The following is a 15,155-nucleotide window of genomic DNA, read 5'->3' on the forward strand; positions in this document are numbered from 1 at the left end:
GGATATAAATGAAGTTCCTTAAGCTTCATGGGATAGAAAAGACACATGCACAGAGAAAAGTCTTGGAGGAGGAGAGCACTGCATTTAGAGTCAGATAAAAAGCTTTCAAATCCTTTCTTGGTTACTTACTCTCTGTATAACTTTGAGCAAAGTAGTTCACTTTGGCTAAGTTTCCTTTCCCATGAAATCCATGATATAAATCCAGTGGTTACACTGGAAATGGAAAAAAAAAAGAGAACTGCAATATTTATTCCAAGTATCAAACAACTGATTAGTAGGAAAGGTGAAGGAGAAGTTAGGGGGCAGCTGGAGAGAATTCGGCTATTTTTAACAGAAAGAAGTGCATGAAGGAGAACTGATAGGGTAGAAAAGAGATGATGACTTTGGTCTTGCACATGTTTGACCTTGAGTTGACAAATGATGCCCAATTGGAAAGGGACAACAGGGAACTGAAATTATGGAGCTGAAGTTAGTGAGAAAGGCCTAACTGGAGAGACAAAGTTGAGATGCTTATGCATAAATTGGTCATGGAAGCAAATGGAATGGCAGAGAGGAGGGGCAGAGAAAAAAACTTAGAATGAGGAAATATTTAGGATTTTACAGAAGAAAAAATAGCTGGAGAAGAAGGTAATAGGAAAGGTAGGAAAGTAACTGGAAGAGTATTCTGCATCACATATGGGAATGTTTTGGAAAGTATTTCAAAAATACTTTGTGAAATAAAGGATTTCAAGAGGATGGACTGAGTTGATAGTTGAGGTGCTGATATTTGCTGAGTGTCCTTATAAATGGGTAACATTAGCCTCTTCAAAAACCACAGGATATTTAAGTTTAATCTGCAACGTTAGCATTTTCCCATCAGGTTCCCAAGTCTACAAAATGAAAATAAACAAAAGAATAAATCAAGCCCTGACTTGTAGCATTTATCAAATCTCAAGGAGTAGATGCTCATACTAAATTTTAACAGCTCTAAGGAGAAGGGGGTGTTTGAAGGGGGAAAAAAATGGACCTATCATGTAGCAAAAGTGACAGATAATCCATAGCTCATATGTACCATCAAAAATCATGCAAAAAAGAGGAATCCCAAGAAAAGTGCATGTATAATTAGTAGACATCCTATGACAGACTGCTTTAGATGATTCAAGATGATAAGGTAAAAATGAGTGGTGATCACACAAATGGATGAGATCCAAATCTTATTTCTATGCTACGTTTTGATGAATCCACAGAAGCATCATATAGCTCCCTTCATTGCCTCATTCCCTTGGCCTCCTCTCATACACATACCCTGAGGCAAAGCCTTTGGGAAGGCTCTAGGAAACATTAACTGTCTTTGTACTTTCTGGATTACTGGCTTGTCATGGCTGAGGATCTGGAATACTTAAATGTGACTCTACACATGGAAATCACTAGGTAGTTAATATCGAAATTAAATGGATTATGTATTTTGCAGCTAAGGTGAAAAAGCCCTATATAGTCAATTAAAATAAGACCTAGAGCTGACTGTGGCTCAGATCATGAGTTTCCTTTTCTAAAATTCAGACTTAAATTGAACAAAGTAAGAAAAACCATCAAATGGTATAAGTATGACCTAAATAACAACTCATGAATGTGAAATGGAGGTAATAAATAGAATTAGATCTGGTATATAGAATGTCTGAAAACTCCGGACCAAGTTGTACAATATTGTATAGGAGAGAGGAGGTTTTATTAAATGAATAATGCAAAGAAAACATAGAAAAGAGAAAGATAAAATATCTCTTCAAAAAGAATGTCTTATGCATAAATGGATGTGACAAAACACAAAAATGGTAGGGACTCAACAGAATTAGAAGACAGTAAAAAGAGATGGTAAAAATTTGCAGAACTATACACTTTAACCTCCCCAATAATCACAATGGTATGGTTAATGATCTAGAGGCAAACAACCTGGAGAATGGAGTCAAAGTGGGCTTTATGAAGCATTGCTAACAGGAAGGCTAGATGAGATGGTAGAATTCCAGCTGAGCTATTTAAAATCCTACAAGGTGGTGCTATATTCCATATGCCCCAAAATTTGGAAAACTCAACAGCGGTCACTGGATCGGAAAAGATTACTTTATGTCCCAATTTTAAAGAAAGGCAATGTTGAAGGATGTTCAAATTACCCAACAATTGGGCTCATTTCACAAGGCCATGCTTAAGTTTCTTCAAGCTACCTTCCACAGAATGTGGATCAAGAATTGCCAGAAGAGCAAGCTGGTTTTCAAAGAGGCAAAGGAACTAGAGACCAAATTGCTGACATTTGTGATATTTTGGAGAAAATGATGGAAGTTACAGAAAAATCATCTTTGACTATATGAATCACAACAAAATAGGTCAAACCCTTAAAGAGATGGCAGTCCCAGATCATCTTATTTATCTACTGAGGAACTTGAATGTGCGTTAAGAAGAAACAGTTAGAATGGAACAACTGATAAGTTTCAAATTGGGAAAGAAGTAAAAGGCTATATATTGTCACCTTATTTACTTAACTCATATGCAGAGTTCATCATGCAAAATTCCAGGCTACATAAATCAAAAGCCAGAATTAAGAGAACTATCGACTGCCTCAATTGTGTAGATGATACTATTCCTCATGACTGAAATGAAGATTTAAAAAAACTTCCTGAAGGTGAACAAAATAACAAAGAAAATACTAAAACCTTAACGAGAGAGAGACAGAGAGAAAGAAAGAGAGAGAGAGAGAGAGAGAGAGAGAGAAAATAAACGTAAAAATGTAAGCAGAGTCAGATTTTATATTCTTGGGCTTAAAAATCACAGCAGACTGAAGTGCAGCAATGAAATTAGAGATGCACATTCCTGGGGAGGGAAGCTGTGGAAAAACTGTACACCATACTTAGAAACAGAGATATCACCTTACCAACAAAGGTCCATATAGTCAAAGCTATGGTTTTTCCAATATCAATGAGTGTGATCAATGAATATCAATGAATTGACTGTGAGAATTGGACTCTAAGGAAAGCTGAGCACTACAGAATCAATACTTTTGAACCATGGTGGTGGTGGAGAGCTCCTTGGCCCCCAAGGAGATCAAATCCCTAAATACTTAAGGAAATTAACCCAGGCTAGTCATTGGAAGGTCATATATTGTTGCTGAAACTTAAGCACTTTGACCACATAGTGAGAAGATGCAATCCATTGGACAAGACCCTGAGGTGGGAAAAAATTGAAGAGCAAAGGGAGAAGGGAATAACAGAGAATGAGACGGATGAGGAGTGTCATAGAAATAATGAATGTGAGTTTGGATAAACTGGAAATATAGAAAAGGAGAGAAGAGCCTGATCCATATAGTCACAAGAATCAGCAACTATTGAACAACAGTTCTTTGACCTAAAACATATTTTATACTTTATTATTTTTCTATATGACTTCAAAAAGAAATAGGATGATGTGGTTTATTAGGAACATTCTCCATAATTATGTGGTGACTCTCCCCATAAAATCCAAAGCTTCAGAATGCCAATTTGTGTGAGATCTTGGAGTCTAAGTGATGATGAAATGAGAATAGGACTTGTAGAAAAAAACCTGAGTTTGCTCATTTGGACCTTGAGGAAATCACATAACCCTTCTGAAGCTAAGTGTCTTTATAAAATGAGGACACTAGACTATGTGATTTCTAAACTTCCTTTAGCTCCAATTCCATGATTCTATTTCACTTCTCTGCTCAAAAATCTTCAGTGGCTCACTATTGCCTATTGCGTAGAGAATATTCGCCTTTTCTAAGCATTAAAAACACTCCACAATCTGGAACTACTGCTACACATTTCTAGCCATCTTTCATATTTCCTTCCTTTGTTCTAACCAAACTCTACCATTCTTTATACTTTAAAAATAACTGGGCATTCAAAATGTTTGTGGCGGCCCTTTTTGTAGTGGCTAGAAACTGGAAATTGAATGGATGCCCATCAATTGGAGAACGGGTAGATAAATTGTGGTATATGAAGGTTATGGAATATTATTGTTCTGTAAGAAATGACTAGAAAGATGAATACAGAGAGGCTTGGAGAGACTTACATGAACTGATGCTGAGTGAAATGAGCAGAACCAGGAGATCATTATATACCTCAACAACTGTATGAGGATGTATTCTGATGGAAGTGGATTTTTTCGACAAAGAGAAGATCTAACTCAGTTTCAATTGATCAATGATGGACAGAAGCAGCTACACCCAAAGAAAGAACACTGGGAAATGAATGTGAACTATTTGCATTTTTATCTTTCTCCCCAAGTTATTTTCACCTTCTGAATCCAATTCTCCCTGTGCAACAAGAGAACTGTTCGGTTCTGCAAACATATATTATATCTAGGATATACTGTAACCTATTTAACATGTATAGGATTTCTTGCCATCTGGGGGAGAGGGTGGAGGGAGAGAGGGGAAAAATCAGAACAGAAGTGAGTGCAAGGGATAATGTTGTAAAAAATTACCCAGGCATGGGTTCTGTCAATGAAAAGTTATTTAAAAAAATAACTGGGCATTTTAATGTTACTGTCACTTTACTCATATATTTATGCCCAATATGTCCTCCATTCTTCACTTAATGAATTCACTCCTATAAAGCTCCTACTTCCAAGATGCTTTCCCTAGCTTCCACAACTTGTAACAACCCTTCTTATAACACTTCATTTTATACTTCTTAAATGGCTTTTTGTATAATTTTTATTTACATAAATAATTGAGCCTACGAGACTATATACTCCACAAAAGCTGGAGTTGTGTTCTCTCTCTCCTGAGAGAGTTTCTGCTAGCACTTAGCATAGTATTCAGTGTACAGTAGGAACTTCCTAAAGGTTTGATATTAGTGAGGAATGTGAAGTTGATAGGTTGCCAATTTTTAAAATGAGAAAACAATAAAATTCAATGGAAACTAAATAGTAGGAAAAAAATCAAGCTTTCTTTAATTCTACACATTTCTATGATAACTCTGGGATCACCACAGAAATCCATCAATGTTATACCTTAGATACGTTCAAGTATCAATTGGTAGAATTCTGGTTGAAGAACACAATACATACAAATGTTATATAAAAGAAAAAAAAATGAAGGTGAATTACTGGACAAATGAATTAACCTGAGGGAGAATTATGGGAGTCATTGAAAAATTGTGATAGCTTATTGCTTTGAAATTCATTTATTTAAAAGTAATTGAAAGGAAGGCTTAATTTGTTGCATTGAAGTTTGCTATTAATTTTATACTAAGCCAATCTTTTTTAAAAATCACCATTTAAAATAAAGATGCCAGCTTTTATTATCAGTATCAATCTTTGCACCAATATTTCTGACTCTAAATAGCATATTATTTTTTACCTATGCAATCCTAAGGAATGAAAACTCCATTTTTGGTTTTTGTCTCTTCCCCTCCACCTAACACCATTGCTAGCACATAATAGGCACTTAAATAAATATTTGTTGATATATTATATTAACTTTTGCATGAGAGCAGTGAAAGTAATCAAATAGAACCTTGGATTTAGACTCAAGCTCATAATAACAAAAATATTAATCATTTTCCTTAAATAGACTGCAGAAGTGTAAGAGGAATAAAGAATTTCGAATTTGAACTTTATACCACATAAGTCCAAGCCCTGGAGTCTTTCATAGCCAAACACGATAACTTTGCTCTGCTCACAGAAAGGCAGCCTTACACTTTACAAATGTCTTACAATTTTCACTACCAGTTATTTCAGTTGAAACCAAATCCCCTACGAAAACCCAACTCCAAATCATCCTAGCCTGAAGTCACCAGATTCCCTCCCCTTTGACCACATTCTCTCATTAGTTGCTATAGCACCCAGCTGCCTTTTCTGTTGCTAAGGGTTCTGGTATGGTGCAGAGATCCATCACCCTAACTATGTCTGACTCCCAAAATAGTCACTAGGATCTTTCAAAAGAAACAGTGGTGATGGAAATAGCTGTCTGGCTCTAGTGATTTGTAGTGTAAGGACCCCTTCCCCAAGCTCACACACACACACACACACACTCACACCTTACTCAGAATAGGGCCATATGGGCTAATCATATAGTGGCAATGGTTATACTAAGAGAACTCTACGACCAATATGAGAGTATAATTGTGGGTTGCTTCTGGGGAAAAAAAAAACCTCCCAAATGAAGACTCCTGGGTTCTCCAAATACCTCCCAAAGAAAAGGATTTCATTTTTCAAATTTAATTCAATACAAATAAAGTCCTTTTATGGAGAGAGAATGGGAGAAACAGACCCCCACTGAGAAATCAGATATTCATGAAACTTAGAAAGAGCTGAACTTAATACCGAGCAGTAACTTAAGGAGACCCTCTCTTTCAAGCATAGGCTCATTTCAACCTGTAACAGAATAACTCTCTACATAGCATGAGAATTGTTTATAGGAAAAGCCCTGGATGCACTTTTTCTTGTTTTGACTGACTTTGAGACTCAGCTCTCACTTGCCTATAATCCTTCCTGCATTTTAAAATAGTTTTGATTTATTTGACCGTTGATGAGAGGATTGGACAAGTCCCTTAGCCTATTAGCTTACAACAACAGGTGGTCGGGAATTTGCATTTTGCAAGGGTAGACGAAATACCTACTTTTCACCTGGTGACCTCCTTCTGGGCTCTGGTTTCATGGATGGAGAGTTTCATAGGTAAGCACGCAAATGTGTTTTTATTTTCTTAGCTCCAATGGGAAGAATTTGAAGCAATGGGAAGATGCAAAAGGGAGACAGATTTTAGTCCGTGAAAGGACATCTTATCAGAGCTATGGGGAAAAATGAAAATGCATTTCTCATAGGATAGTCACTGAAGATGCTCATGGAGAGGTCCTATGGCCAGTAGAGGCAGGGCTTTATCAACTGGTATACATAGTGAATAGGGCTTTAGGACTCAGGAGCAATTGGAGGGGAGGGGGACAGTTTACAATGATTAAAAACTTTCCTCTTGCTACTATTTCCATGTGACATCCTCAATCTGTGTACTTCCTTGTGTGTTTATCTATGCTTCAGAGCAAGTCTTATGTTCAATTCTATAGGAAATCTTAGGAAAAGTAACAGTGATTTGGCATCCAGGGCAAGACAATGATTTTTGGAATATTACTAACAATATTTAATAAATGTTTTCTCCTTCATTGATATGATGACAAGTTTAAGAAGTCATACCTAACAGTGTTGAGTTTACAGTCAGGGAGCCTTAGGTTCAAATTCTGATTCAAATTCAAATAACAACTAAGTGAGTCTGAGCAAGAAATGCTCAGTTTCTGAGCTTCCTCATCAGTAATACAGGGATAATAGCACCTACCTAAAAGGGTTCTTGTAAGGATCAAATAAAATATAAGCCAATTTTGTCTCTATCCCACATTACCTCAAATATTTCTTGTATTCATATTTTAAAACATTATTCTGTATCCTTTTACTATGATTCACTGGGTTGAGGTCTGAAAACCGGGGCATATCTAGGTTAAGAAAGCTCATCTATGGAAGCCATTATAAATAACCAAATTCAGCTAATAAAACACATTTGGCTGAACTTTAGGACGTTGTTTACATTTTCAAGTTCATTTTGTGCCAAGTACTCTCTGATGCCTTGTTGTGACATGGAGGTAATTCTGGATTCATGGAAATTAGGCCTTTGGAAAGCAAGCTCTGGCCCAGGCTACATGCTAGAGGGACTTCCAAGAGCCTGTGTGTGTCTATTGTCCAAACGTCAGCCTAGCAAAGTGTAGACAGGCTCATTACGAGAAGAAGGGCCACCAGGTGATGACATCTTTTGCCATGGCAACCTATGAATCAAACAGAAAAACAGCACAACCTTCAGTCCTGCTCAGCCCTTTCCTTTTTTTTTTTAAATAATTGTAGAGTATATAAAAGGAAGCAAAGGAAAATAAGAATTTGGCAATAGTTTGACCACTTACAAATATTCACTTTTTAAGTTCTACTATACGCCTGCTTGGGGTCCAGTCTCCATCTAAACGATCCACACGTTGACATACTACTAGAGAAAATACATTATGTGTGAATAGACACTCTTTTCTTAAGTGACATCAAATGGTTTCTGCCCAGAACAGAAATTGGACTGGTAATACAGTAAGAATAGAAGGCATCTAATTGGGAGCCTGGGAGGCACACCATTGCCAAAAATATGAGAATATAAGAGAGGCAAAAAAAAAAAAAATGAAATGTTGTTTTTCAACTTTCTTAATTTAAAAAGCTCCAATATCCTGGGGGTAGATTGGAACTTTAAAATCAGAATTTTTTTTTGAAAGAAAAAAAGTGATTTCTTTACACAGGATATTAAAGAGAACTTATAAAAGAAGGATATTGGTAGATTATACACACTGGGTAGATATTTTAGGAATGATTTATGGAAAGACATCGGTGAGTTGGAAGGAATAATAAACCGTGGTGGAGTAAAGGTAGCCTTCACCCCAATGAAATCACAAATCTACCCCATACCAAGGGACACCATGTATAAACCGTGCCTTCATTGGCAGCAGGAACTTAGGGCAATTACATTAAAACCACTAGGTCATTTGTATACTCATACATAGTGCCCCGAAGGAAGAACCCATTAAAAATAAAATATCTACAAATGTCAAGTTACAGAACATCACTCAGAACGAGGAAGAATTCGAACCACGTAGAGCAAAAGTCAGCAAATATCTTTATTTGGTCCAGATAGATTTATTCTCTCAAGTCTTCAAAATGACAGGCACAGTTCTCTGTTTCCTATCATTTTCCTTAAGCAAGATATTGATTTCATTTTTTTTAAATCAAAGGAACTATTCTCAAACTGGATTCTGTCTCTCCCTGGGATATAGCAGAACTTTGAAAACAATTCACACAGATTCTTTCCTCCTTAGTCTCCAGTTCCTTCTGCTTTACTTTGTTCTGATTAACTGGCTTTCTTCCCTTCCCTATTCCCTAGTTTCCATTAAATACCAACTGTGCAGTCACAGCAGAATGAGGTGCATGCTATATATTATCTTTATTATTTATAATGTATGAGGCACCAATCAGAAGGCTCTATGCTTTGCTAACCACATTGCACCCTCCCCTGATGACAAACCAAGGAAGATGAATCAAAAGGAGACATATTGGGGGCAAAAGCACCAATGCATGCAAGCATAAAGATACCATGGCTAAAATTAGCATCTGGTGGTCCCAGAAAGGAAACATGCCTTAAAAAACAGGTTGGGAAGACAGGGATATACTTTGGATTCATCCATTTGGGTTTCATCCCTGGCAACCTCAGAGTTTAAGCAATTCCCATCATTTTGAATAATGTTTTGAGCCAAATCGCACAGAAGAGATCAACCCCATCCATCAACATTAAAATCTCTCTATTCAGCAAATAGCATCTAAATCATTGTCATCATCATTTTAGTGCATTTTAAAATCACTATCTTACTATTGTTTACTGTGAGAATATTTTAATTCCAATAATTAATCAGAGCAGTACTAATTCATTCTCTCTCTCTCCCATCCTTTCTCTTTTCTCCTCCTTTCTTTCCCCCCTTCCCTTTCTCTCTCCCTCTCCCCCTTTCTGTTTCATAATCTACCAATATCCTTCTTTTATAAGTTCTCCTTAATATCCTGTGTAAAGAAATCACTCATTTTTTTCAAAAAGAAATTCTGATTTTAAAGTTCCAATCTACCCAAGGATATTGGAGCTTTTTAAATTAAGAAAGTTGAAAAACAACATTTCAGCAAAGATACAATCTCAGCATACATGTGCCGCAGCCTTCATAACATTTCCAATGGGAATACAAATTCACTACTCATGACTTTATCTCTACAATAGAAGGAACTGAAGAAATAATGTACATCAAGCATACAGCCATCTCACATTTCTCCACCTCTCCAGGAACCAGTTCATCAGATCATTTCTTTTAAAGAGATTCCAGTGCTGTAATTTGCCTCTGCTTTAATCAAAAGTGAGATACTATAGAAGCCACATTCAATGATTCAGAATGATTTAGTCGGCAGGAAACCCATTAGTTTAACCATATTTTCCCATATTTTCAGCACCATGTCCTGTCATCTGGAAATAATAGGAACCACAGAAGTAAATTCTGTAAGCTAAAAAGAAAAAAAATACCAGGACAGAGCACCCACTGTTTGCTCATATGTTGATGTTGGTTAAAATTAATCAAAATGAGAGGAGCAGCCACATGGTAGAAGGAAAGAAGCATCAACCTGAAAGACAGGAAGCTGGCTTCTCATCCCAGATCGGCTAATAGCTAGGTGTGTAACTATTGGCCGAGTCCATTTCCTGCGGTAGATCTTTGTTTTCTTATCTGTAAAAGAAAGTGGGGGCAGGAGAAGGAGCCTTAATGATTCCTTTTGGTAAAATTTTTGTGATTCTTTGAGGACTTTTTCAGCATATGAAAAGATGCTAAAATGTTCTAAACAGGAATAATACTTTTTAAATTTATTTGCTCACCATCATTATAATTGCCATATGAACAACAACAACAAAAAAAAAAAAAAACTTGAATCATAAAAATGACTCCTTTTCTTCTTTTATGAGAACAATGCTCAAATATAATGGCAGAAAAAGAGGACTCATCATCATCAGAAGATCGCTTACATATTTAAAAGTCTAAAAGCCATTGTAGCATCTAAAAATGGCTTGTGTTGTGTTTTTAATTCTTTATTTATTTTATTCTGAACTGAAGACGAATAAGCATAATAGAATAGAAAAAAGAGTGCACAAGAAAATGTAAATTATTATGTTTTTAAAATATATAATAAATATAATCTATTTATATATAATTTACATAATATATTTATTGATACATAATTTATATATAAGATTAATAAATTTTGAAATAAAGTTATTGTGAAACTTTCTTTTCCCCCTCTTTTTTTGATCCCTTCCTAAAGCTGGTTACCATTAGACGCAAATATTTTAATCAGTTGCCAACTTATTGGAGGTGGATGGAACAATTTAAAAATAACTATATAAATAAGTCATCTTTGAACTTTTCAGTTAATGTTGACCAAAAGTTTCAACTTACCATCTTTCTTAGTATTTTTTTCTGAACTTTGAGAGTAATTTATTTTGCTGTTATAGAACATAGAATCTAAATGATGGAATTGAAGATAGAAAAAAAATGACCTTAGAGCTAATTTAATGTCTAAGTTTAAAATTTACTCTTTGCTAGGAAACACTATATTATTTTTTTAAATTACATTTAACCCCAATTTCTTTTGATTAACCTCTTATTTAATTTTCCCCACAAAAACTGGTTTAATCAATTTGCTCAATAAACATTAAGAGACTATTGTAGATTATGTGATGTATTAGGTTCTCATAGTGATCCAAAGTTTAGATTAATTTTTTAAGTCTCTCTCCTTATGAAGCTAGCTATCTAATATGAAATACTTTCCCATTAAAGGTAAAATTTTAGCATCTGCATCCTTATCTGCTGGAAACCTTTCCTAGTCTTTGAGAGACTTTTCACATTTTTAAAAAATAGTAATTCACTCCCCAAAGTTAAATGGCAAAGTTCATAGCAATCCAGATCACCTATTTCCCCCAAAGATTTCTCACTGTACGGTGAGGGCTTTAAGTGAGATGCTATTTATCTTCTGTGATAGATACAGATACACAAGCATATGCACACACATATGTGTGTATATCTATCTATGCAGCGAGCAAGTTCACATAATGGAGATTGCCAGCCCTGAAATCAGGAAGACTCCTCTTTATGAGTTCAAATCTGGCCTCAGATACTTCCTTTCTGTGTGACCCTGAGCAAGTCACTTTATCCTGCTTCCCTCAGTTTCTTCATCTATAAATTAAGCTGGAGAAGGAAATAGGAAATCACTTTAGTATCTCTGTCAATATTCCAAATGAAGTCGCAAAGAGTTAGACACGATTGACAAGGATTGAACAAATATGTGTGTGTGTGTGTGTGTGTGTATTGTATATATATGCACAGATATGTAAAAAGAAAATTTTATATAGTTATAGATAAATAGTTATATATATATGCAAATCTATATATAAATATGTATACAAACATACACTTTTGAGTAATAGAAATGAAGCTTATGTGCCTTAAATTATTCCCCCTTCTCTTTTGAAGACCTCATAAGGAAAAAAGATTACTTTTTTTTTTATTTTTTTTTTTTTTTGCTTAGAGACAGAACCAGGGACAATAAACAGAAGTTATACAAAGTTTGATTTCAGCTAAATATCATAATAATAGCTAACATTTATATAGTGTTTACAATGTCCCAGGCATGGTGCTAAGCATTTTACAATTATTATTTCATTTAATTATTATAATTCTGGGAGGTGAATGTTATTATTATCCCTATTTGACAGATTAGGAAACTGAGGCAAACAGAGATCAAGTGTCTTGCCTGAGCTCCTGATGGGCCTAATTTGAACTCAGAGCTTCCTGACCCAAAGTCCAATGCTCCTTCAATGGTGTCACTTTGCTCTTCTTTTGAAAGTAAATTTCCTGATAATTAGGTCAGTCCAAAAGATGAAAGGGTTTTCTCATGATATGATGTTTTCCCCATTGCTGGATTTCTGCATGTAAAAATCTGTTTGACCACTGGCTGTTACTGTGGTTGAGGGAATTCAGGCTCAGACACGAGCTAGGCCACATGGCCCGAAAGGGCCCCTTCCTCCTTTGAGATGGGACACAGAAGAGTATTAGACTGAGTCAGAAGTCAGTTTGATCCATCAAAAGGTTTCTCTATCTAAGACCCTGCCCAAAACCTGTGGATACCCAGTGGATATTAATTAAGGATTATTTTAGTACCTTAAGATTCAAAATTCTCTCATTCCCCAGGACATTAAGTTTTGAAAATTTATTGTCATAGTAGTGTAAATTATAATGAGGTTCATATGTGGAAAGCAGCAGATAGATGAGTAGAAAGGGAAATGGTTTCAGAAAGATAGGGTTATAGCAATAGCTGGAATAGATTCAGCATTTTAATTGAAGGAAACCTCCTACTTCTCATTTTGTAGCAGGAGAAGCTGGAAAATTTCCCTAATGACTTAAAAATGTTACTGCTCAATGAGAGTTCTGGTGGATTTCCAAACCAAATCTGGAAGTTTGCTAAATCTTTTAAAGAAGGAAGTGAAGGGATGCACCATATCCCCCTCTGTACCCCAACAAAAAGATATCAAAAATTGTATTTTTATTGACATCAAGCATTAAATCTTTTCACCAAATGGTCTTTTAGGAATATCTAGTCAGGAAATATAACTATGCATATGAAATATATGAAAAAATAGACCTGATCCTTGCTTTCGGTTAGCTAATAGTTTTAAAAATGGGAAAAAAAGTGTATAAATCCAATCCATTTTAATTCTTCATAGATTTATTAAATACTTACTAGCATAGTAGAAACAGTCTCAAAGCTAAGAAGATCTGAGTTCAACTCTCACCTTTAATACAGATCATCTCTGTGCGTCTCAACAAATCACTTGATCTCTCATTTCTCTTGTCAACTGAGTATATAAGTTGTAAAGAAGATGCTGACTCTGAATATATGGGCTGGAGAGAAGGTGGAGGGAGAACCTTATATTGAGAGAATTATGGATTTGATCCCTATTCCTACTGTGATAGATGCTAGTGAAATAAAGCCAGAATGAAAGTTCCATTTTCTCACATGGAACTTGTATTATTTTAGAGAAATACAATATCTTCACAGAAGGATAAATATATCCAAAATCATCTCAAAAAGGAAAAGAACAGCTAGGTGGCCAGAGTAAACTGAATGGGAGTGAGATTGTGGAGGATCTTAAAAACCAAGATAACATTTTAAAATTTTTATTCTCGAACAATAAGGAATCTTGGAAGACTTTAAAGTAACATAGGGACATCATCAGACCTGAGTTTTAGAGCATCAATTAGACAAAAGTAAAAAGGATTGCCTGGAGAGGAGAGATTAGAAGTGGAAAGTCCAATCAGGAAGCTTATGTGATAACTCTAGTCAATGAAGGCCTACACAGGAGGCTTACTTTGAACTACAGTCAGATGGTGGATTCTAAGCACTGAAATTAATGCTCTCTATCAAGGTCTTGGAAGAGAAAAGTTATTTTCACAACAGCATCTACGTTGGTAGCTTAGCAACACAGAGACTGGGTAATACAGAGGCTCCAGCATCCGTTTCTCCCTTGGAACAACCTACATTACCCAGAACACCAGAAGATTGCACTAATGCTGTTCCATTATCTGTTCTGAGAATAAGTAGAAAGTCCCAGGATATCAGCGTGGAAGCTGCCTGGCTTCCTGAGCACCAAGTTCACTCACAAAGCAAAATCAAAAGGAGAGCATGTTGTTTCTATATCATTGTTTGACTGAGGCACTTGGGGAGGGAAAAAAAAAAAAAAGCTCTGATCCCAGAAGTATTCGTGTGTCCATCGGCACATCTCAGAGTGTGAAGGACAATTTGGAATTGTTAAAGTATCCAAGGAAACTAAAATGGAAGTAATTGGGATGAGGCAGGAACAGAAAAACAGCCTGAAAGCTTTCCAACAATATTCCACCCACAGCACAGCTTTGGAGGACATCGTCAGAGTGGAAATATTTAGCACTCTCTTTTCTTTAAAGCTCAACTCATTTCATTGGCCAGGACTTAAGAAAGGGTTGTGTTTATACTTCGGGAATGTTTGCTCGGAAGAATCTTGCTTGGCTATGATCAAAGCTTCCTTGGGGGGGATTGGTTCTTTGTTTTGTTTTCAATGCTAGGACTTCACAAGACTCGTCTCCCTAAGGGAGAAAAGAGTGACTTTTCCTTACAAGTTAATGGTCACTTGAAATCACTTTCGATGGACGTTTGTACACTCTTCATATAGATAGAAAGACAAATAGATGGACACACAAATATGTCTATGTACATATATCCCTATCTGTATCTAGATATGTATATAAATTCTTCTGCTGTTTGTTTTGCCCAAAAACATGAAGATCTGTGCAGAAGTTACTTATCCCAGAGAGATTTAAATTTAAGAGTATATTTCTATGTGATTTGAATAGACCGGGTTTTCCCAACTAGGAGAAACATTTCTGTGACTTTGATTTGTGGGCTAGGGTTTTGTCTCTGGGGACTAAGTGACGCCACACTAAGTCCCTACAACCTGATACAATGTGTCCTGGAGCACTGCTTGAGT

This window comes from Antechinus flavipes, chromosome 6, assembly GCF_016432865.1.
Source record: "Antechinus flavipes isolate AdamAnt ecotype Samford, QLD, Australia chromosome 6, AdamAnt_v2, whole genome shotgun sequence".
NCBI lineage: Eukaryota > Metazoa > Chordata > Mammalia > Dasyuromorphia > Dasyuridae > Antechinus > Antechinus flavipes.